Source organism: Pinus tabuliformis, chromosome 6 (assembly GCF_031772625.1).
Source record: "Pinus tabuliformis cultivar Carrire ecotype Pingquan chromosome 6, CPIR1, whole genome shotgun sequence".
In the NCBI taxonomy this organism is placed as follows: domain Eukaryota; kingdom Viridiplantae; phylum Streptophyta; class Pinopsida; order Pinales; family Pinaceae; genus Pinus; species Pinus tabuliformis.
This window is the reverse complement of record NC_142292.1, coordinates 475,825,764-475,849,599: the sequence shown is the minus strand read 5'-3', so window position 1 is coordinate 475,849,599 and position 23,836 is coordinate 475,825,764.

Genomic DNA, 23,836 nt, shown 5'->3' with positions numbered 1-23,836 from the left:
CAATCTTCAGTTTCACCTTTGCTATGTTGAGATTCAGAATCACATTCCCTGTAACATGAACCTCCAACAGATGAACCAACTGCAATTGATGAGACCACCATGATTTTACCATCCCACTGACTCAACACAGCGTCATATAAGCCAAAACAGAGCAAGTTTGCTAGAGATATGCTATCTGCATAAGTGTGATGGGGAGGTATCTGAAGCCCATCAAGCAAAGGATGTAGTCCATTGTTTTCAGCCCGGGCTATTTGGATGGGTACAAGACAAATAAGTTGACAGATCTAGTTTCCGAAAGGCCTCTTTTTATAAGAAGAGAACAAAACATCTACAACATTTGAGTCCCAGCTTTCGGACATGATAACTTGAAACTGAATCTCGAGATTTGAAAAATCCTTTCCTTTTTCTTTCTCTAACTGCTCAATCAGAAGCTGCAAGTATTCTTTACATTTTCTTTGTCCATCATCTTCTCCAATCGTATTTCTTGAGTTCAACAAAACATGGAAGGTAAGATGCCTAATACTTCCGCTACAGAGTGCAGAACTAACAGCATACTTATCAAAAATGTGATAGATGTAATCTAATGTAGCGCAAGTCTTCTGAAAGCCATGGTTCTTGGAATATTTACAATCTCCCTCTGAATTTGACTTGTGCTTTGGTAATTCTTTAAACTCCAAAACTTCTGTGGCTGGAAATCACCAACATCTTCAGCGATCTTATCCAAGGAAATGTTCTTCAAAAAGGACATGGCATCACCTAGCATGTAAACTTTGAGCTCAAATTCTGATGAAGCCTTGCTTACAGCTTGAGAAGTTTCTTGAGAAGAAGATGAGAAAATCTCCTCTTTGCGTCTGAACACATTGTAGACTTTTAAGTTTCATCAAAGGCTGATGACGAAGTTCTACCACCCTAACCCTGTTCATGTCATCAACTAGAAGCAATTCTGCTTTCCCAGGAATACACTGCATCCATATTATACTTGTACTCCCAGAAAACAATTCCAACATAATTTCAACACCTGTCCAGTCTATATTCCTGAATGATTCATCAAGTCTGTATATTAAAACCTTGGATACTTGTGCATCATATAAAGCCAGGAATCGGGTACATTCATCAAAAGCTACCAAATCAAAACCTCGTTTAAATGTGCGAATAGGATTGCTCCCACGCAGAAATGGTCCTAGCTTTGGGGACATGTACAAGTTTAGCCAATTACATACTCTGTCATGGATAAAAATCAGCAACTCACCAGATCTCAGAAATGCCACCTTTTTAATATCTTCTATCTCAGGATCACAGCACACTAATTCAAAGGGATCCAAAAAAGACGGGACAATGCAATGCATGGAATTTGAATTTAACTTATCTAAATCTTTTCTAGCTTCTGACATTCATCATATTAACCAGTGTTTGCTAATCAATAGAAATTCCAGTCTCCGTGCCCAAACCGGTATTTTCAACCTTCAAGAATGTAACAACCCGTTTAATGGGTGATGTCAAGTCAATCCCGCGTTCCACCTTTAGGAGCACCAATTCTGATGACGGTGCCGCCAGACATAGATGGCATAATATCAAGAGCACTACACATGCAAACACCGAAAGCTTGAGATTTGACAGGATCACTCCACGAATCACCATTACCATTGCCCTGCCCACCATATGATGCTTGTAATCTAACTCCAGATTGTCGACCTTGTGGCAATCAAATTTTTATAGAAACCACTTGACAGTTGGCATTTAATCACTTAGGACTGCGCGTGTTTTCTGCAGCATCAACCATATGAAGCCGGTGATCTCCACCATTCAATTGTGGGCCCACCCTCTTCTTCTCTACTGGCCGGCCATCGATCTAGTAGCCAAAAGCCTTGGTATAGCACCTGTATTTTCACAAACTGATGCCCGCGTACCATTATCTATCAAACCTTCTCTGCCCATATTAACAGCTTTTAGGAATAGAAACTGAAGCATTCTCAAAACCAAGGTACATGATTTCTAATATTCAATATGTATCCCGTTGTTTTGCTTCTCTGAATCTAGTGTACAGATCAAGAAACCCCGAATTGATGGTATCTTTCTAGGAGTTGCGCCATCCTTCTTTTGTTTTTATTTAATGCGCACTCATCCTTTAACGACACCAGTTAACCTAATACCAGCTCTTGTGCCACTAATAATGGCAGCCTTGTAGCAATCAAATTCTTATAAAACTACTTGACACTTGGCATTAATCACCGCATTTGAAAAGAGCACTTTCATGTCTTCAATATGTGCATTAATAATGAACCAACGTGCTTGATAATACTCAAGACATTTTCATTTATATCAGTCATTTTAAAAGCCCGTGTGCCTTGAAGAAACGACTGCAATGCATTTCGCATAAGCCAAGTAATTACAATAGCTCCAAAACATTTTTATTTCAGAGAATAATACCCAGAAGGAGGTGCTGTGTATCCCGGTCTAAGAAAAACGTGATCCCCTGCAGAAATAAACACAACGCTGCCTATTTGTAACACTGGCACAACTTGCTGAACACGCACTTCGATAATGGTGGAGGGATAATTTGAAAGTTCTACATCAACTCCAGGAAATGCGCTCCTTAACATTCCCTTTAACAGGAATCAATAGGCTGACCCTTCCATCGTATATTTCTAAGATCTTGACAAAACTCACATGAATGATTTCCAACCTTTTGAAGTAGCTTTTTCATTCCTCCACCAGCAGAACTTGGGTAGTAAATCATAACACTGTGATCATCTCCATGAACTGGTTTTTCCACAAAAGGCTTCATAATTCACTTTTCATGGACTTGAACAAAATCCCTTGCTCCACAAAGTAGTCCAACTCTTGATAGAGGTAATCCCTGTTTACAAGTGCATACTTGGAGTGGGAATGCCAAATTTTTGAAGGCGCTCATATACCTTTCGACTATCATGGAGAGGATGTTAAGATCTAAGCTCATTCAGAAGGAAAGGCTTTCAAAGAGTAGCATAAGCTTCAACTTTCTCAAAAGGGTAACTGGTTTAATAAAAAACAATCACAAATTGACCACTTCATCGTTGTTTCTTCAAGAATGATGATGTCTCCAAATATTATGATCTCAAATTCACCAAATTCCCTCAGCCAATCAAGGATGTACTTCTTGGCAGCAGAAGGAACCTTCTTTTCCATTACACATACTCCAACTATGATTATGGAGGGGAAATCACCGATATCCATCCCCATATTTCTCAATTCCAAAGATTTGAAACAACAACTTGACTCCTATGTTGTTTATGTAGCTGGTATGAAGGAATGTTACTGTGCGATGCTCTTTGGCCACCGTGAGGAACTACACCATCAAATGCCTTGAGAGAATCGACAATCAACCCTAATAGCTCTTCAGATTGCTCTGGCCATTTTGTCTCTTGCTTTTGATTAAAATTGTTCACTCTCGAAGACTCTTGTGCAGTTGATTCTATAGGTGATGAAACCGGCCAAACTACAACCTTTCCCGCGGACACTGTTGCCAGTAAGTCAGTGCTTTGCACTGCTTGCTCCATCAATCCCAACATCAAGGCGTTGATCTACAGGATTCTTTAGAGATTCCAGTGTTCCATTTTTCCCTCTTAACTCAGCAACAGTTCTGTTAGTTGCAGTTCCATTATTATCCAAAATGCTTCTTGATCTTTCAGAAGCATCATTGCATTTTTTCCTTTCTGATGGCTGACAGCATTTCACCATTATATCTAATAATAAATGGACAATTGCTTGTTGTAATACTTTTAACACCTGTTTTGCAAAATCCATAGATCAGAGCATCGTATGCAACAACACCAGATTTATATCCTTTAGTCAACATTAGACCTTTAAGCACATCAACCTCATCCACAGCAGTTGTAGCCAGTGTACAATAGGCATGCTATGATTCGGGCCTCCACTGAAAACTCGAACAAATCCCCAGTTTCGTAGCATGCTACGAAACCACTCAAACAGGTAGCGCTGCGAAACTGCTAAAAAGAATTCAGGCACTGCGAAAACACCCTGACTTTAAGCTAGACTAAAAAATTTTGACAACAGCATTTTCGGTGATAACAATATCTATAAAAGTTAGGAGGAGTTTCAAAAAGATGATTTACCTCATTTTCAATGAAGAACAGGCCTTCAAGTTTATCATATAAGCTCTGTCCCGTGGGAGGTACTGTTTGCTCAGATGTACTGCCAAATGCAGTAATCTGATTTTCAATATAGGTTGCCATTCTGTTGGAAAATTGATCTCGGAGATCAGTCTTCCTGCACCGCTTAGGAGGCTGGGCAGTCCCTTTGCTTGCAACACTGCCATCTTGACTTTATATTCCTCCACATCAGCTTGTATCTCATAGCACTTCCTCTCCACAGTTTGTACATAGTTCCTGAGAGTTAGTACCTTCTTAGTAGTGAGGACAGCTTCTGTTCTGTTGACAATGCCTATGGCTGCCAGTTCCTCCTTTTCCTGCCTGTTCAGGAAGTCTATCATTCTGTTGGCCTGTTCAGGTCTGTCTCCCAGTAATGTTTTGGCCTTATGAATTTCTGCTTGTGCTTGGCCCATTAAGTCCATCTGCTCATGTATTGTTTTGATTGACCTCCATTGTTGAGTGATGGATTGGCCAATTTTGGCCCATAGAATTCTTTTTATATCAGCCATGGCAGTTTCTAGATTTAGCTCCTTCTCTAAGGCCTTTATCTTTTCTTTTAGGGCCTTTATTTCTCTGATTTGCTCTGCCACAGTCACCTTTGATTTATCATACTTGGCATCCAGTTCTGCCAATTTTTCCTTGGCCTTCCTTATTTCATTTGCTTGGAGCTCCATTTCTTTGATGGCTTTAGTCAATTCTTCTACGCTTGTGCTGGGATCCGGAGCTGTTGTTGTTGCTGCTGCTTCTGTTGTGGGGGCCACTGCTGCCTCTGTAGTTGTTGTTGTTGTTGAAGTAGTTGGAGGAGCTTGGGATGTGGACTCTCCCTGTTTATCTTGTAATGCTCCTTCCAGCTCTTTCTCCAAATCCAGGACCCTCTGGTTTAGCTGCATTATGAGGTCCAGTTGGTCATCAACCTGTTTTTCCTTTTGTAGCTCTGCTGTTTGAGGGTGCTCTGTGGGCAGCAACTTTAACCTCTTCTTTAATGCATTTAGGTCATCTTCTTTCTTCTTCAGAAGGGCCTTTACACCCTTTGGATCACTAGGATCATGTCCTAGATCAATAATGATGTCCTCAAGTGACTTTATTCTATTGTCTTTGGCCAGGGAGGACATTCTCTCAAAATCCAACTGTGTGTTGGTATTTTTCAGGGACTCCTTTAGCTCATGGGCCATGGTTGCCCTCTCCACCAAGGTTGCATAAACCATCTCTCCAGCTTTCTTGTGGAGTTCAATTTGGTCCATGGGATGGATGTCTTTGGCCATGACCTCCACCCTTGTCTTCACAAAATCTGCAGCTGACTTAGGCTGCGGTATTGTAGGCTTAAAGTGACTGAGGATGATTTTTTCCTCTTTAATGTCATATACAGACATTAGCCTTTTTTGCTGGGCTGGTGTTGCATCTAGAAATTGTTTGTACACCTCTAGCCTTAGCAAGTCATTATGTGCCTTTATTTGCTTGAAAGAAGCCTTAGTGCTTTTAGGCTTCTTGCTCTGCTGAGAGGAGGAAGACACCTCCAAACCAAGTTGCAATCCTTGCTCCTGCTGAAAGGAGCTTGTCCCTGTGTGCTGGCTGCCCTCCCTGTTTTTTCCTTGAACTGTCAAGGAATTCTTCAGTGATGTCTTCTACCTCCGGGGAATCAGCTCTTGGCCTCTTGGTCTGGGGTTGCTGGGAGGATCCACTAGCAGGAGTGGACTCTTCTCTGGCTCTTTTCGTACCCCTCTCCTCATGTGCTGGGGTCTGCAAAATTGGAGTAGTCAATGGCTCAGTTTGTGGAGGTGGAGTTTGCATTGTTGGAGCTGCCGGTAGCTCCGTTTGTGGAGGGGCAGTCTGCTCTTGTTGCTGTTCTGTTTGCTGCCCTTGTTGGGGCTCTTGCTGCTGCTCATTTGAAGGGGCAGGCTTTTCTTTCACTGTTTCTTCTTCTGCACCCATTATCCCTTTGCCTTTGTCCGTGCCTGGTGCTGTTGTAGAGGGTATCCGTGTAGTTGGTGCAGCTGTTGAGGCTGAGGTCCCTTCTCCTGCTGAGTGCGGTCGTTTGAAGGGTACCTGCTGCACAGAATCTAAGTCAAGCATCTTTTCCAATTCCCTGACACTCTTTTGCATTACTTCTTCCTCAGTTAATTTTTCAACTAAGGTATCCTATTGCCATTCTTGCTGGTTGGCATATTTTTCAATGTGTGGATATTTGCAATGCTTATAGCCTAGTAGCTTGTACTTGACTCTCCTAGCAGTGATGAAGCCTTCAGGGTCATAAGGGACCCACCGAAAACTATATGATAGCTTGTATTTATCTTTGAGGATTAGGTCAGCATCTTCCCATCCTTCTTTTTTATTCATGATGAAGGGGCCCAAGTGGTGCTTGAACTTGAGATGGGATTTCTTTTTGGAGCTGTGAAAGTGAGTGAGGTCAGATTGAATTAACTGTCTATAATATTCCAAGGCAAATATCCTCATAGGCACATATTTTGGGAGCTTGTATGGACAGAGCTCACAACCATAGACTCTGATGACTGTATGATCCTCATATAGGTACCAATCACCTATTTTGTACTTCTTGGAAAGCTGCAGAGCTTTCTGTATCTCAGTTGATATTCTGGGAGGAGGGGACCTCATCAATAGGCAAGAGACAGGGTATACAAATTGGTCAATAAATTCACAATAGGAATAGGGTGAATTTGAGACTTTGTGATAGACAGATGTCCAGAAGATCACAGATCTTCTTTCCCCTCTATAATCTAGCTTTTTGATGTAGCAAGGAAAAACCTCGGACTGATAGTACATGAAAAGGTGGTAAATATAGGCCGAGTACTTGAAGACACCCTGTCTGTCCACTTTGCTCAACTGATCATGAATCTTGTTAGCTATGAACTTAGCAAAGTTGTACTTGCGGGCAGGGGGTTGGCCTGGGCTGTAAGCAGCTAACAATACCAGCATTGTTGCATCCACATGCTCACTGGTTTTGTATCCCAACACATAGGCAATCATGTCCAGCAAAAGCCTGCCTACATCAGTGAAAAAGACATCCAGGTAGGGAGGTGGCCCTGTGGGCTGGCACTCAGGCCTCATAAATGTCTTGGTGATCCTTTGGATCTCTTCACTGGTCATCTTGGCACCATTTTCCAGCAGATAATTCATGGAAAATGGGAACAGTAGCTCAGTTTGATCAAAGTGGAGCATCTTATTGATGGTTTCAGGATTGATGTGAAAGAGGATGCTCCCAGATGGAGACTTAATAGCTCTTTGCTGCACATCATAGTTCTCAGAACATAGGCGAATAATCTCCTGAAAAACATTGACAGAGGGGAGACAGTGGTATGGCAGATTTGATTCCCATATCCCATATGTGTCCTTGCCATTCAGATAGTCATCTCTTAACTGCCTGAAGGTCTGCAAGAAGTCCCTGTTATCCACAAAGTCTTCAATGAGGTAGTCCTTGTCAGCAAGAGGCAAGGACTCCAGGTCTTTATTTGGTGGAATTAATGGAGCAACACTGAGGGCTGATGGTGCAGGAGCAGCCATTATGCAGTTCGAATTTAACAGAGGTGATTACAATGGTTTGCAAGGTTGCTCAAAGATTTGAGTGATAGGCTTATTGCAGACAATGCTTGAAATTCTCCTCACAGTTGAAAAGGCAGGCTTGGCAGGCTCGTTTCTGTAGTTTTTGGTAAATTCACAGGGATTGTGAATTGCTAGGGGAAAATTACAGAGGGTATGTGAGTTTTACTTTGGTAAAAAGCTGCAGCTGGTCTACACCCGGCAAAAGGGAACAATGTCGGGCAAGTTCGAGGCCGAACTGGTAACCTTTGATCGTGAATTAACGTTTTAATAGCGAATTGCCGGGGCAATGGATAATGCAGGTGGATTTGATGGTAAATTTGGTGAAAAACAGTGTGCAATTTGGCAATTGAATGTTTCTTATGGAAAATTCACATAGAAATTGGTATGCTCAGTGGGAAAACAAGGAACTTGCGGTGAAATACCTGAAAAATGAGCTGGAATGCCTTTGGGCCGAAGAGGGGAGCTCACTGTAGCTGGATTTCCAAGTTATAGTGGTCGCAGCTTCGAATTTTAGGGTTGGAGGCAATTTCGCGGCAAACTGGTTGACAACGGCTGCGTCGTTTTCGCGTGAAAATGACCGCAAACGGCTAATTTGGGCGTTTATAACGACAAATTCCAAAAAAAGGGTCATTGGCGCTTTTCCGCCAATGACGTCAGCATGACGTCACGGCGGGCCCGGGTACGAAGGTGACATGGATGCTGAGCTGGCGGCCAGAGTGGCAGACGCGGTGGCAGGTGGATGCAGTGGCAGGCGGATGCGGTGGCAGGCCACGTGGAGGGCCACGGGGCGCGGGGCGGACGGGGTGACGCGCCAGTAGAGTGACGTGGGCGGTGACGTAGGAAGGGTGGTAACGGGGAGGCGGTAAGCGGTCTCCCCGCACCGCTTTTGGCGACAGGCGGTATCGGGGAGGGGGGCTCCGAACAACCCCCGCGCTTGCCACGCGTCCTGGGTACGGCCCCCAATACCGCCCTTCCCCGGACGTTAAAGGGAGGCAGGTCGGGGAGCGAAATCGACCGCCCACCATTAGATCGGGGCGGCGGAGATCGGATGGCTGGCGGGTACTGCCGTCGGTCGCGCAGCTTCTGGGTTGGGTCCCGCCCGCATTAAAATATTCAATTTAATATATATGCGCGGAACTTAGGATTTAAGGGTTTTGATGGGTTTTTTGGGTTTTTTCTGTAGGAAAAAGGGTTTTTAGTGGGTTTTAGCAGAGGTAAGGGGGTTCTTTGTGGAATTTCTGAACAGAGGGGAGGTGAGGGCTTAGGGGGAGGTTATTACTCCAACCAGAGGCTAGAGCAATCCCATGACAGGGTTGACCCTGGTCCCTGGTGGACCAATGTCTCCCTCAACAAACTTATTTAGCTATAGTGCTAAAAGGGAGAATATTTATATAATGCTGGGGATTTATACACCATGGTGTTATAGTAGTAGGGGGAAGGGAATCATAAGGGATTTAGATAATAAGAAGTTAGGGGTTAATATGAGTGAGAAAAGTGAATGAGGAGTGATATCACTAAGTTTATATGAAAACAACTTAGATTAGGGAGTAGATCAAAATGAAAAGAATTTTTAGACAAGAAATGTGGCTTTTACAGGAGCAAGAACCAACATAAAACCTTAAATTCTTCCATGAATCTGTACTGATGAAGGGATGTTAGTAAATGAATGTGAAAGGGGAAAATGGGAAGCTAGACATGCTCCTTTGTTTTGCTGCAACATGATGGAGAAGAGAACCTTCTCAATCCACTGATATTCCTTTGCAAACATGTTATCAAACACTCACTTGAAAGGAATGAGATTTCTGCAACCCCATTTACTTACCCATCTATTTCCTAGCATTTTTTGTTACTTCCTGGAGGGTGCACTTAGACTTGCAGACCCTTATGTGCCTTTTCTTTTCTTTGGCTTTTTCTTTTGATTTTCTATCTAGAACTACCCTTATTGCTTCCAAGGTCCTAGATTAAGCAGTTGGGAACCTTACTTCTCTACCTAAGCTACTTTTCTGCCAAGGTTAAACAGTTTGGACAGACTTCTTTCCCTATTTTACAACAGAAAATTGAAATATGGTATGATCCAGATTAGGCTGTTGGACCACCCATCAAAATTTAGTCAACCTCAAGCTATGTACACACATTGTTTTCTCTTGGAAATATGGGATCTTTGCATCACCAAAGCAGAGCATATTTGGACCTTTCTTTGCCAATCATGAAATATGAAACCTATTGGTATAGGTAGCTAACAGTGGCTCCACTTGGGGATGGTTTTTCTTCTTGAAAGACCAAGAACAGCAGGTCAGAATGCCTTGGCCCTTGATCTATTCTTGCCAAAATTTGAAAATTCTCTCTTTGTATTTCAAAACTAGAAGCTATTACCTCTGTGGACTTTCTGGCATGTAAAGCCCCCTTTCTGTTTATTTATAGTGACTTCTCAAACTGAACTATTTATCCGCTGAAAGAAAATATATACAGCTGATTATGTACAAAGGAAAATTAGGCTGCACTCATGGATGGTAGTCAAAATAGTGCTTCAGCATCCTGCCATTCACAGGACCTTCACCTAAGTCAGTGCCATCCAAATTTTCCAAAAAGTAAGTGTTATTTCCCTGTATTGCTTGTATGACAAAAGGCCCTCTCCAAAGGGAGTCAAATTTTCCATGTTTTCCCTTATCCTCTCTTCTTGAATCCCACTTGAGGACTTTGTCTCCAATATTGAAATCTTCTGCCTTAGTCCTTCTGTCAAAAGCTTTCTTTAATTTTTCTTGTAAAACTTGAACCCTACTGTAAACTTGATCTCTAGTTTGCTGCAAACAAATTATTTGATTGATCCTTCTTTGCATGTCATTTGGTTCAGCTTGACTTTCTTGAAGAAGTTTCATGACAGGGATCCCTAGTGATGAAGGGAATTTAGCTTCTAATCCATAGACTAACTCATATGGGCTGACCCCAATTGATCTCTTGGTTGTTAGTCTATCTGCCCATAAGGCATTCACAAGTTTCTTATGCCAATTCTTTTTATTTTCTTCTAACACTTTCTTTATGATGTTAACCAGACTTTTATTTGATGACTCAGCAAGGCCATTTCCTTGGGGATAGTATGCAGTAGAATGGCCCAAGGTAATGTGAAATTTGTGGCAGAAATTCACCATCTTCTTAGATCTGAAAGCAGCAGCATTGTCTGTTATTATCTTATCAGGAAAACCAAATCTAGAAAGAATATTGGTCTCAAGGAACTGAATGATAGTGGAATCATTAGCTTGTCTGCATGGAACAACTTCAATCCATTTAGTAAAGTAGTCTGTAGTTGTTAGAATCCATCTATGTTGGCCTGAAGATGAGGGATGAATTTCCCCAATGAAATCCAAGCCCCATTGTTGAAAAGGTCTCTCTGTTGCAATAGGCCTCAAAGGAAGTGGCAGTAACTTTCTCTTTCCCTCAAACACTTGACATTTATGACATGAGGTGGTGAATTTCTTGAAATCAGAGAAAACAGTGGGCCAATAGTAACCAGCCCTCAATATTTTATCCACAGTGGACTTCCAATACAAGTGTCCACCACAGTCACCTGCATGAAATTCTTTGGTGACATTGTTAGTCTCATTTTCAATCAAGCAGTTTAAGAGTATACCCTCATGGTTTTTCCAAAGCAAATTGCCATCCATGACACAAAATTTTGAGGCTTCCATTTTTAAGAACCTACATTTAGTTCTGGACAATCCTGGGGGAGCACACAGGTTATGCAACACATAGCATATGTCAGAGTACCAGGGGGATTGTTCAAAGGCTACATTGATCTTTGGAGTCGCCAGCTCCGGTTCATTGTCCAGCTGGTTTATGTCTAAGGCTTGGAAGTTTTCTTCTGTCATTAGTTTGGCCAAACCTTGCCCTTTTATTAGTTTTGTAGGTTTTATCTCAATATCAAATTCCAAAATGTTGGCAATCCACTTTCCTCTTCTGCCCTCTAAATTTTCTTGAGTGAGTATGTCTTTTACAATGGGACTTGGCACGTAAGCTATGACATGGGAATAAAGGATGTAAATCCTAAAGTCTTTAATGGCCTTGACCAAAGCATAAGCTTGTTTCTCCATGATCTGATATTTCAGAGGTGCATCTCTGAGGGCTCTACTAAAGAAAGCAATGGGCTTCTCATTTCCTTGGTCATCTTTCTGTAACAAAACAGCAGCAATAGTATGCTGGGAGGCAAAAGAGAAAATGATAAATTCTCTGTCAAATTGAGGATTTGTTAGGACTAGAGTTTGGGTAAGGGCCAATTTTATACCTTCAAAGGCTTGATTTGCTTCAACGGTCCATTTCACTTTTGAATCCTTCTTTAGCATGTTATTCAGTAATCTGATCAGTTCTGCTAAGTTTGGGATAAACCTTCTCAAGAAGTTGATTTTTCCCAAGAATGCTTGCAATTCTTTGATATTTCTTGGGTGGGGCATTTGTAAGATAGCTTGTATCCTATCTGGGTCAATCCTAATGCCATCCTTTGAAGTCCCAATAGCTTACCTTCTTCCAAACCAAATAAGGACTTCTTGGGATTCAAGGAGATTCCATATTTCCTACATGTTAGGAAGATCTGCCTCAAATGTTTCAAATATTCTTGGTCTGATTTTGAGAAAGGTGTGAGGTCATCCAAATAAATGACAAGGAAGTCATGAATCTCTTTGGCAAAAGCAATATCCATTGCTCTTTGAAATGTTGCCCCTGCATTCTTCAATCCAAAAGGCATTTTTACATATTTGAAAGTTCCCCATGGGGTTGTGAATGCAGTTTTGTCTTGATCATCAGGGTGTACTAGGATTTGATTAAAGCCTGAGAACCCATCAAGTAGTGAGATCCTTGAGGCACCCACCACTCTTTGTAGAATGTGATCCATCTTGGGCAAGGGATAATTGTCCTTGAGGGACACTTGATTCAAGTTTCTAAGATCAACACAAAGCCTTATTTCACCAGTTTTCTTTCTTGTGGGCACCAAATTTGAAATCCAATCAGAAAACCTGATTGGTGCTATGATACCAGCTTTAAACATTTTTTGTAGCTCTTTTTCAATTGAGGGTAGAAGCATGGGATTAATCCTTCTCAATTTCTGTTTGAATGGCTTTTGATTAGGCTTGAGAGGGATAGTGTGCTGGATAACAGAGGTATCATAGGATTTTAGATCCTCATAGCCCCATGCAAATACGTCCTGAAACTCTTTGAAAAGGTTAATGTATTTGGGCTTTTGATCAGGAGGTAAGGATGCAGAAAATTTTATTATCTTGGGTTTCTCAATGGTTCCAATGTTGCATTCCTCAACGGCGGCATTAAGGGGCTGCATCTTTGGTTTTCTAGGGATGTCATTTGAGTCAAAGATGTCCTCTAAAGGAGTTAGGCCTGTTGGAAGAAAATTGTTTTTCAACTCTATGATCTCAGCCTCTGTGGCAGCTATTTCTTCATAACTGGTTTGTTGAATTTCTTGTATGTTGTCTTTGTTGAAAATTGTTGGATGTAGGATTTGGTTAGCTGTTTTAGTTGATAATGGCTTATGGCTCTGTTGATCAAGTATTTGTGATTGACTTGCTCCCTCAGTGTCAATATTTAGTCCTGCAAATTCTTGTTGTAAGGTCAAGAAATTATTTATTTGTGCATCATCTTCAAATACTTGCCAGTCCTTGACATTGTTTGGGACAGAAGGTCTGTGTTTTACCTCAGCTGTAAAACAGTGGTGAGGCTCAAAAGGTAGCTTGCAGGTACTTGCAAATGTGGCTAAACTATGAGCATGCAAGTTATGGATTCTGGGAATCTTGGTAATTTGAAATTCAGTGAAGGACTGTAGTAGTTCAGTAGCAGCAGATCTATAAGATCTTAGTCTTTTGTCATTGGTGACAAAATTTCCCTTTACTTGTTGGATAATTAGGTCTGAGTCTCCTAGAATTGACACTTTTATGGCTTGTAGGGATTTTACTAGTTTGAGGCCTAGTAAAAGAGCTTCATATTCTGCCATGTTATTAGTGCATCTGAAATTTAGTCTGTAGGCTCGGCCTTCTGCATGACTGTTTTGTCTATTATGTATCCAAACTCCAGCTCCTGCCCCTAATTTGTTGACTGACCCATCAAATTCAAGAAACCATAGGTTCTCTTTTTCTAGGGGAGATTTAATAACTTCCCTGTGATCTGGGATCATAAGTTGAAGTTCTGGTTTTTCACCTGGTTTGTCTTCTAGGACAGTCTGATCACTTGATTGAATTAGCTTGATTTCTAGAACAGCAACTTTGTTTAGTCTTGGTTTAACCATTATTTCTTGGGTAGCGGTTTGTTCATCAGTGTCCTCCTCTTGTATGAGTGTATTGGTTTCAACATCCTTGTTTGAGGGAGTTGTATTATCATTGAAGAGAATGTATGAGTCTATGTCTGAATGGACAGCATATATGGGAAAATTTTGGGGCTTTTCTTCACTGCTGACCATGTATTTCATTAGTGTTTCTCTGTACAGTCTCTTTGGTTGCCCAAAAATAGAGATGGTGGCATATGACATGTCCAGTTGTAGGGAACCTTGAAGTTTAGCCCCCCATGACCTTGATAACAGCATCCCATACTTGGGAGGGATATCAGCAACTACAACATCCATTAGAATTGTTTTATTTGGGTACTGAACAAGGGACACACATAGATCTTTTATTAGACCTAAGCACTTGACTTGGCTGGAGTCAAAGGAGAATAGGTCCTTATATGGTCTTGTAATATCTAGATTCAATCTTTCCATGACTGCTTTTGGCATGAGGTTGTGAGAGGCACCTGAGTCAAACATTGCATTGTGCAATATCTTATCATGAACATGTAAACTGACATAAAAAGGTAAGATCCCTGTGACTACTGTTTTTCCATCAACTTCTGGACCGAACAACAATTCTGGGGTATCATCCAACACATTGACATCATCTTTGTTGTTAGTAAGTTTAAGGGACTTTTTGATTTGTTGTTTATAAATGTCATGCTTGGCTAGTTCTGAAAGATGAATAGCTACCTTCAATTTACCAATTTCAGTTTCCAGGTCAAAGGGTTTTTCAGATTGGGTCTTTTGGTTGTGGATGACAGTTCTTTCCTTGTTCACTAACTCTTCTTCTTGATTCTTATCTTGATCTTGAGGCTTTTCGTTCTTGCTCATCTCTTGAGGAGTGACACTTGAGTTAGGGTGCAAGGATGATGTAGCCATGGGTTGTTGTTTTGAAGAAAATGGTTCAGTGACTTCTTCAATGGTTACTTCCTTTGCAAGTGATTCCGTTGTGTCATTTGGCTCTGTGACTATGGCTCTTTTGGGTTGCTGGCTATCCTTTATCTTTTCAGGCTGCGTTACATTTACAGTTCTACTCCTTAACTTGTATTGTTTATGGACTTCATAAACAGCTGTGTCATAGCCTTGTTTAAAGTCAAATGACTCACCTGATTTGGTTTGGAACAGCTTGATTTCATCATTCTCATGATCTTCTTGTGTTAAAAAGACTTGACTTTCACCATCCAAACCCATTAAATTAATGTGGGGACCTTCATTGGGTTCACTTGATGTGGAAGTCTCAGCATAATTCTCTTGGAAAGGGGGTCTTATGTCTGGGTCAGAACTGGCCTTGCCAACGTTTGGATTTTGAGTTCTCCTAAAATTTGGATTCCTAGGAGGGTTGTTTTGTGGTGCTTCCCATGATGACTTTCTCTCAACTGATTCCACTCTATCACCCAATCTCTTCATACCAGTGAGTATTGCATCCAGTTTTTGATCAAAGGCTGAGGGTTCTTCTTTGAAGGTGGTTCTCTTTTCCAACCTTGCTCTGTTTCTTTTGGCAATCAGGTTAGCTTCCACTGTGACAGCAACCTTTTGGGCATCTGCAAGGGTTTCAGGAGCTCTCTCCTTCAACTGATAGGCCATATCAGGGTCAAAACCATCATGAAATTTGTACAAGGCCAAATCAGGAGGAGGTCTTAAATTTTGTCGGATTGCGTTATATACATTGTTGAATCTTGCACAATACTCCAGAACGGTCTCTTGAGGACCTCGTTTGCTAGTGTCATATTCACCAAGTATGTGCAGAGGATCTTTCTTTTTCTCCCATCTGTTAGTAAAGGCTTGATAAAGCTCATCAGGAGTTGTGATGGAATTTGCATTCAGGGATCTAAACCAGGTTCTTACATCCCCAGTCAGACTTTGAACAAACATCCTCATTCTCACACTGTCATCATCTATTTCATAGGTCTCAAAATGATCTTGCATCCTTTTGGCATGCTGAATAGCTGTGAAGGGGCCAGTGGAGTCAAAATATGAGATCTTAGATTGGTAGTCTTGGGGTAGAGCTGCAGCATTAGCAGGTAACTGCAAGGGTGCATACCTATTGGCCATATTTGCAGGGTTTATGGGATTGACAGGGATAAACGGGATAACAGGGACGATGGGTACTACAGGGTTGATGGGACCGGTAGAAACTAGAGTGTTGGTCAAGGGAATATGTGCAGTGGATGAAGGTGTGAAAGGAGGGCTTTGAGATGTAGATGGTGAACTGGGGGAGACAGGGGTAGACCTAAATAGGACCTTGATTGGAGTTGGAACTGGTTCAGGGTGGGCTGTCTCAGGACTCAAATCAGTAGGATGTCCCTGCCTTTGCTGCTTCCTAATGATTTTGGGGATTATATTAGGATTTTCAAAAACAGCTGGTGGATTTGGGTCAGGATTTGACCTAGTGTGTCTAGTTTCCCTTTTAGGAGCCAGCTTCTGAACCTCTTTTTTGGTATTTTCTAAGATATTTTTAGGATTGTTTTAAGGGACTGTTCAATCTTTTATAACCACTGTCTATGGACGGACAACAGTTGAAAAATATGCTTGTCCCCAGTGGAGTCGCCAATTATGTTAACACCCAGGTTGTTCCCTATGACTCCCAAGGGAATACGGCCGGGGTAACCACTAACCAATCTTTGGATTACAGCTTCTAGCCAGGCTGTAATCAGAGAGGGCTCTCTCTTTAAGGTTTAGCTCTGTTTGTGTATAAATTTTAGGCTAGCTATGATGTTCAAGATTTGTTTTGTATTTGGTTGGAGAATGTTTCAGTCAAGATATGTATGCTCTCACTAGAATGTTATATGTCATTGGGCAATGGAGTCAGTGGTCCTTTAGTTGTTTGGTGTGCTATGTTGATACAGTAGTGAAGCTGCAGAGCTGGATAACTGTCTGAGAAATAATGCTTTGAAATTGTGATTAAGTGTGATGTGTTCAGTTCATGAAAGGCAGTTAAGGATCTTCCAATAAACTGATATGATAAAGAAGTGAGAATGTTATTTAGAAGCAGTGAAGAATTTCTAGACAACATTCACATTATAGAATTAAATAAAACATGAGCATTTAAGAATTCATGTCCATAGTTAATTCTGAAGAAAAACATTTACAGCAATAAAAGATTGAGCACAGGGTGTGATGAAACATGTCCTGTACTATCCCTTTTCTCTATTGCTAGATTTGATGAAAACATGAATATGAAATAACATAAGAAGACAAAATAGAGATTAAGAAAACCTATTATTCCATCAGACAGCACAAGAATTCTGCAACAGCACTTAAGTCATCAGCGAGACATCAAAGTTCCAGGAAATCACTGAGCTGATCCAGCTCTTTGTATTAGACAATTCTGAAAGTGCACAGTACATTTGCCTCAGAGTGAAAATTACCAACCCTTCATACGTTATTAGGGGAGGTATATATACAAAATTTACATAAGAAAATATCTGGATGAAGAGTAAATGTTTCATTGATGTCATGCCAACTCCTGGAGCGTAGTAGCTGAGGGAGTGAATGCTGCAATAACTCTTTAGTGCCTTAGCTGTCAAAAATGGTCAGAAGATATTGACTTTACGGCTGTTGGAGTCGGCTGAGGATGCGCTGTCCAAAACTTGCATAATTTTTATCCTTTGGGCTAGCTGTCGTTGTCCATGTGCTGAGTCACTTTTCAGCTGCCTTAAATGCTAACCTTTTTCTGCTGTTTGTCTTCTAGTGAGCTGGAGAGGGCAGTGACCGAGCAACTGAGGCTACCGTGGCAAAATTTGAAGCATTGCTTGCCACCAATCCTCCTTAGGCATTTGATGTCTCCGAATTTTTATCAAAGTCTCATCGGCCTCTGTATATCTATAAAAGTTAGGAGGAGTTTCAAAAAGATGATTTACCTCATTTTCAATGAAGAACAGGCCTTCAAGTTTATCATATAAGCTCTGTCCCGTGGGAGGCACTGTTTGCTCAGATGTACTGCCAGATGCAGTAATCTGATTTTCAATATAGGTTGCCATTCTGTTGGCAAATTGATCTCGGGAGATCAGTCTTCCTGCACCGCTTAGGAGGCTGGGCAGTCCCTTTGCTTGCAGCACTGCCATCTTGACTTTATATTCCTCCACATCAGCTTGTATCTCATAGCACTTCCTCTCCACAGTTTGTACATAGTTCCTGAGAGTTAGTACCTTCTTAGTAGTGAGGACAACCTCTGTTCTGTTGACAATGCCTATGGCTGCCAGTTCCTCCTTTTCCTACCTGTTCAGGAAGTCTATCATTCTGTTGGCCTGTTCAGGTCTGTCTCCCAGTAATGTTTTGGCCTTATGAATTTCTGCTTGTGCTTGGCCCATTAAGTCCATCTGCTCATGTATTGTTTTGATTGACCTCCATTGTTGAGTGATGGATTGGCCAATTTTGGCCCATAGAATTCTTTTTATATCAGCCATGGCAGTTTCTAGATTTAGCTCCTTCTCTAAGGCCTTTATCTTTTCTTTTAGGGCCTTTATTTCTCTGCTTTGCTCTGCCACAGTCACCTTTGATTTATCATACTTGGCATCCAGTTCTGCCAATTTTTCCTTGGCCTTCCTTATTTCATTTGCTTGGAGCTCCATTTCTTTGATGGCTTTAGTCAATTCTTCTACGCTTGTGCTGGGATCCGGAGCTGTTGTTGTTGCTGTTGCTTCTGTTGTGGGGGCCACTGCTGCCTCTGTAGTTGTTACTGTTGTTGAAGTAGTTGGAGGAGCTTGGGATGTGGACTCCCCCTGTTTATCTTGTAATGCTCCTTCCAGCTCTTTCTCCAAATCCAGGACCCTCTGGTTTAGCTGCATTATGAGGTCCAGTTGGTCATCAAACTGTTTTTCCTTTTGTAGCTCTGTTGTTTGAGGGTGCTCTGTGGGCAGCAGCTTTAACCTCTTCTTTAATGCATTTAGGTCATCTTCTTTCTTCTTCAGAAGGGCCTTTACACCCTTTGGATCACTAGGATCATGTCCTAGATCAATAATGATGTCCTCAAGTGACTTTATTCTATTGTCTTTGGCCAGGGAGGACATTCTCTCAAAATCCAACTGTGTGTTGGTATTTTTCAGGGACTCCTTTAGCTCATGGGCCATGGTTGCCCTCTCCACCAAGGTTGCATAAACCATCTCTCCAGCTTGCTTGTGGAGTTCAATTTGGTCCATGGGATGGATGTCTTTGGCCATGACCTCCACCATTGTCTTCACAAAATCTGCAGCTGACTTAGGCTGCGGTATTGTAGGCTTAAAGTGACTGAGGATGATTTTTTCCTCTTTAATGTCATATACAGACATTAGCCTTTCTTGCTGGGCTGGTGTTGCATCTAGAAATTGTTTGTACACCTCTACCCTTAGCAAGTCATTCTGTGCCTTTATTTGCTTGAAAGAAGCCTTAGTGCTTTTAGGCTTCTTGCTCTGCTGAGAGGAGGAAGACACCTCCAAACCAAGTTGCAATCCTTGCTCCTGCTGAAAGGAGCTTGTCCCTGTGTGCTGGCTGCCCTCCCTGTTTTTCCTTGAACTGTCAAGGAATTCTTCAGTGATGTCTTCTACCTCCAGGGAATCAGCTCTTGGCCTCTTGGTCTGGGGTTGCTGGGAGGATCCACTAGCAGGAGTGGACTCTTCTCTGGCTCTTTTCGTACCCCTCTCCTCATGTGCTGGGGTCTGCAAAATTGGAGTAGTCAATGGCTCAGTTTGTGGAGGTGGAGTTTGCATTGTTGGAGCTGCCGGTAGCTCCGTTTGTGGAGGGGCAGTCTGCTCTTGTTGCTGTTCTGTTTGCTGCCCTTGTTGGGGCTCTTGCTGCTGCTCATTTGAAGGGGCAGGCTTTTCTTTCACTGTTTCTTCTTCTGCACCCATTATCCCTTTGCCTTTGTCCGTGCCTAGTGCTGTTGTAGAGGGTATCCGTGTAGTTGGTGCAGCTGTTGAGGCTGAGGTCCCTTCTCCTGCTGAGTGCGGTCGTTTGAAGGGTACCTGCTGCACAAAATCTAAGTCAAGCATCTTTTCCAATTCCCTGACATTCTTTTGCATTACTTCTTCCTCAGTTAATTTTTCAACTAAGGTATCCTGTTGCCATTCTTGCTGGTTGGCATATTTTTCAATGTGTGGATATTTGCAATGCTTATAGCCTAGTAGCCTGTACTTGACTCTCCTAGCAGTGATGAAGCCTTCAGGGTCATAAGGGACCCACCGAAAACTATATGATAGCTTGTATTTATCTTTGAGGATTAGGTCAGCATCTTCCCATCCTTCTTTTTTATTCATGATGAAGGGGCCCAAGTGGTGCTTGAACTTGAGATGGGCTTTCTTTTTGGAGCTGTGAAAGTGAGTGAGGTCAGATTGAATTAACTGTCTATAATATTCCAAGGCAAATATCCTCATAGGCACATATTTTGGGAGCCTGTATGGACAGAGCTCACAGCCATAGACTCTGATGACTGTATGATCCTCATATAGGTACCAATCACCTATTTTGTACTTCTTGGAAAGCTGCAGAGCTTTCTGTATCTCAGTTGATATTCTGGGAGGAGGGGACCTCATCAATAGGCAAGAGACAGGGTATACAAATTGGTCAATAAATTCACAATAGGAATAGGGTGAATTTGAGACTTTGTGATAGACAGATGTCCAGAAGATCACAGATCTTCTTTCCCCTCTATAATCCAGCTTTTTGATGTAGCAAGGAAAAACCTCGGACTGATAGTACATGAAAAGGTGGTAAATATAGGCCGAGTACTTGAAGACACCCTGTCTGTCCACTTTGCTCAACTGATCATGAATCTTGTTAGCTATGAACTTAGCAAAGTTGTACTTGCGGGCAGGGGGCTGGCCTGGGCTGTAAGCAGCTAACAATACCAGCATTGTTGCATCCACATGCTCACTGGTTCTGTATCCCAACACATAGGCAATCATGTCCAGCAAAAGCCTGCCTACATCAGTGAAAAAGACATCCAGGTAGGGAGGTGGCCCTGTGGGCTGGCACTCAGGCCTCATAAATGTCTTGGTGATTCTTTGGATCTCTTCACTGGTCATCTTGGCACCATTGTCCAGCAGATAATTCATGGAAAATGGGAACAGCAGCTCAGTTTGATCAAAGTGGAGCATCTTATTGATGGTTTCAGGATTGATGTGAAAGAGGATGCTCCCAGATGGAGACTTAATAGCTCTTTGCTGCACATCATAGTTCTCAGAACATAGGCGAATAATCTCCGGAAAAACATTGACAGAGGGGAGACAGTAGTATGGCAGATTTGATTCCCATATCCCATATGTGTCCTTGCCATTCAGATAGTCATCTCTTAACTGCCTGAAGGTCTGCAAGAAGTCCCTGTTACCCACAAAGTCTTCAATGAGGTAGTCCTTGTCAGCAAGAGGCAAGGACTCCAGGTCTTTATTTGGTGGATTTAATGGAGCAACACTGAGGGCTGATGGTGCAGGAGCAGCCATTATGCAGTTTGAATTTAACAGAGGTGATTACAATGGTTTGCAAGGTTGCTCAAAGATTTGAGTGACAGGCTTATTGCAGACAATGCTTGAAATTCTCCTCACAGTTGAAAAGGCAGGCTTGGCAGGCTTGTTTCTGCAGTTTTTGGTAAATTCACAGGGATTGTGAATTGCTAGGGGCAAATTGCAGAGGGTATGTGAGTTTTACTTTGGTAAAAAGCTGCAGCTGGTCTACACCCGGCAAAAGGGAACAATGTTGGGCAAGTTCGAGGCCGAACTGGTAACCTTCGACCGTGAATTAACGTTTTAATAGCGAATTGCCGGGGCAAAGGATAATGCAGGTGGATTTGATGGTAAATTTGGTGAAAAACAGTGTGCAATTTGGCAATTGAATGTTTCTTATGGAAAATTCACATAGAAATTGGTATGCTCAGTGGGAAAACAGGGAACTTGCGGTGAAATACCTGAAAAACGAGCTGGAATGCCTTCGGGCCGAAGAGGGGAGCTCACTGCAGCTGGATTTCCAAGTTATAGTGGTCGCAACTTCGAATTTGAGGGATGGAGGCAATTTCGTGGCAAACTGGTTGACAACGGCTGCGTCGTTTTCACGTGAAAATGACCGCAAACGGCTAATTTGGGCGTTTATAACGACAAATTCGGAAAAAAGGGTCATTGGCGCTTTTCCGCCAATGACGTCAGCATGACGTCACGACGGGCCCGGGTACGGAGGTGACATGGATGCTGAGCTGGCGGCCAGAGTGGCAGACGCGGTGGCAGGCGGATGCGGTGGCAGGCGGATGCGGTGGCAGGCCACGTGGAGGGCCACGGGGCGCGGGGCAGACGGGGTGACGCGCCAGTAGAGTGACGGGGGCGGTGACGTAGGAAGGGTGGTAACGGGGAGGCGGTAAGTGGTCTCCCCGCACCGCTTTTGGCGACAGGCGGTATCGGGGAGGGGGGCTCTGAACAACCCCCGCGCTTGCCACGCGTCCTGGGTACGGCCCCCAATACCGCCCTTCCCCGGACGTTAAAGGGAGGCAGGTCGGGGAGCGAAATCGACCGCCCACCGTTAGATCGGGGCGGCGGAGATCGGACGGCTGGCGGGTACTGCCGTCGGTCACGCAGCTTCTGGGTTGGGTCCCGCCCGCATTAAAATATTCAATTTAATATATATGCGCGGAACTTAGGATTTAAGGGTTTTGATGGGTTTTTTGGGTTTTTTCTGTAGGAAAAAGGGTTTTTAGTGGGTTTTAGCAGAGGTAAGGGGGTTCTTTGTGGAATTTCTGAACAGAGGGGAGGTGAGGGCTTAGGGGGAGGTTATTACTCCAACCAGAGGCTAGAGCAATCCCATGACAGGGTTGACCCTGGTCCCTGGTGGACCAATGTCTCCCTCAACAAACTTATTTAGCTATAGTGCTAAAAGGGAGAATATTTATACAATGCTGGGGATTTATACACCATGGTGTTATAGTAGTAGGGGGAAGGGAATCATAAGGGATTTAGATAATAAGAAGTTAGGGGTTAATATGAGTGAGAAAAGTGAATGAGGAGTGATATCACTAAGTTTATATGAAAACAACTTAGATTAGGGAGTAGATCAAAATGAAAAGAATTTTTAGACAAGAAATGTGGCTTTTACAGGAGCAAGAACCAACATAAAACCTTAAATTCTTCCATGAATCTGTACTGATGAAGGGATGTTAGTAAATGAATGTGAAAGGGGAAAATGGGAAGTTAGACATGCTCCTTTGTTTTGCTGCAACATGATGGAGAAGAGAACCTTCTCAATCCACTGATATTCCTTTGCAAACATGTTATCAAACACTCACTTGAAAGGAATGAGATTTCTGCAACCCCATTTACTTACCCATCTATTTCCTAGCATTTTTTGTTACTTCCTGGAGGGTGCACTTAGACTTGCAGACCCTTATGTGCCTTTTCTTTTCTTTGGCTTTTTCTTTTGATTTTCTATCTAGAACTACCCTTATTGCTTCCAAGGTCCCAGATTAAGCAGTTGGGAACCTTACTTCTCTACCTAAGCTACTTGTCTGCCAAGGTTAAACAGTTTGGACAGACTTCTTTCTCTATTTTACAACAGAAAATTGAAATATGGTATGATCCAGATTAGGCTGTTGGACCACCCATCAAAATTTAGTCAACCTCAAGCTATGTACACACATTGTTTTCTCTTGGAAATATGGGATCTTTGCATCACCAAAGCAGAGCATATTTGGACCTTTCTTTGCCAATCATGAAATATGAAACCTATTGGTATAGGTAGCTAACAGCTCCAAAGCCCTGTTTTGCTCCAAAAAGCCAGTCACGGCCTCAGCACAGTCAGCAACATTAAATCCTCCTCTGTTTGGCATTTTTCTTCAGGTCCAACGTTATTTTGATCGGCCATGTGCAGA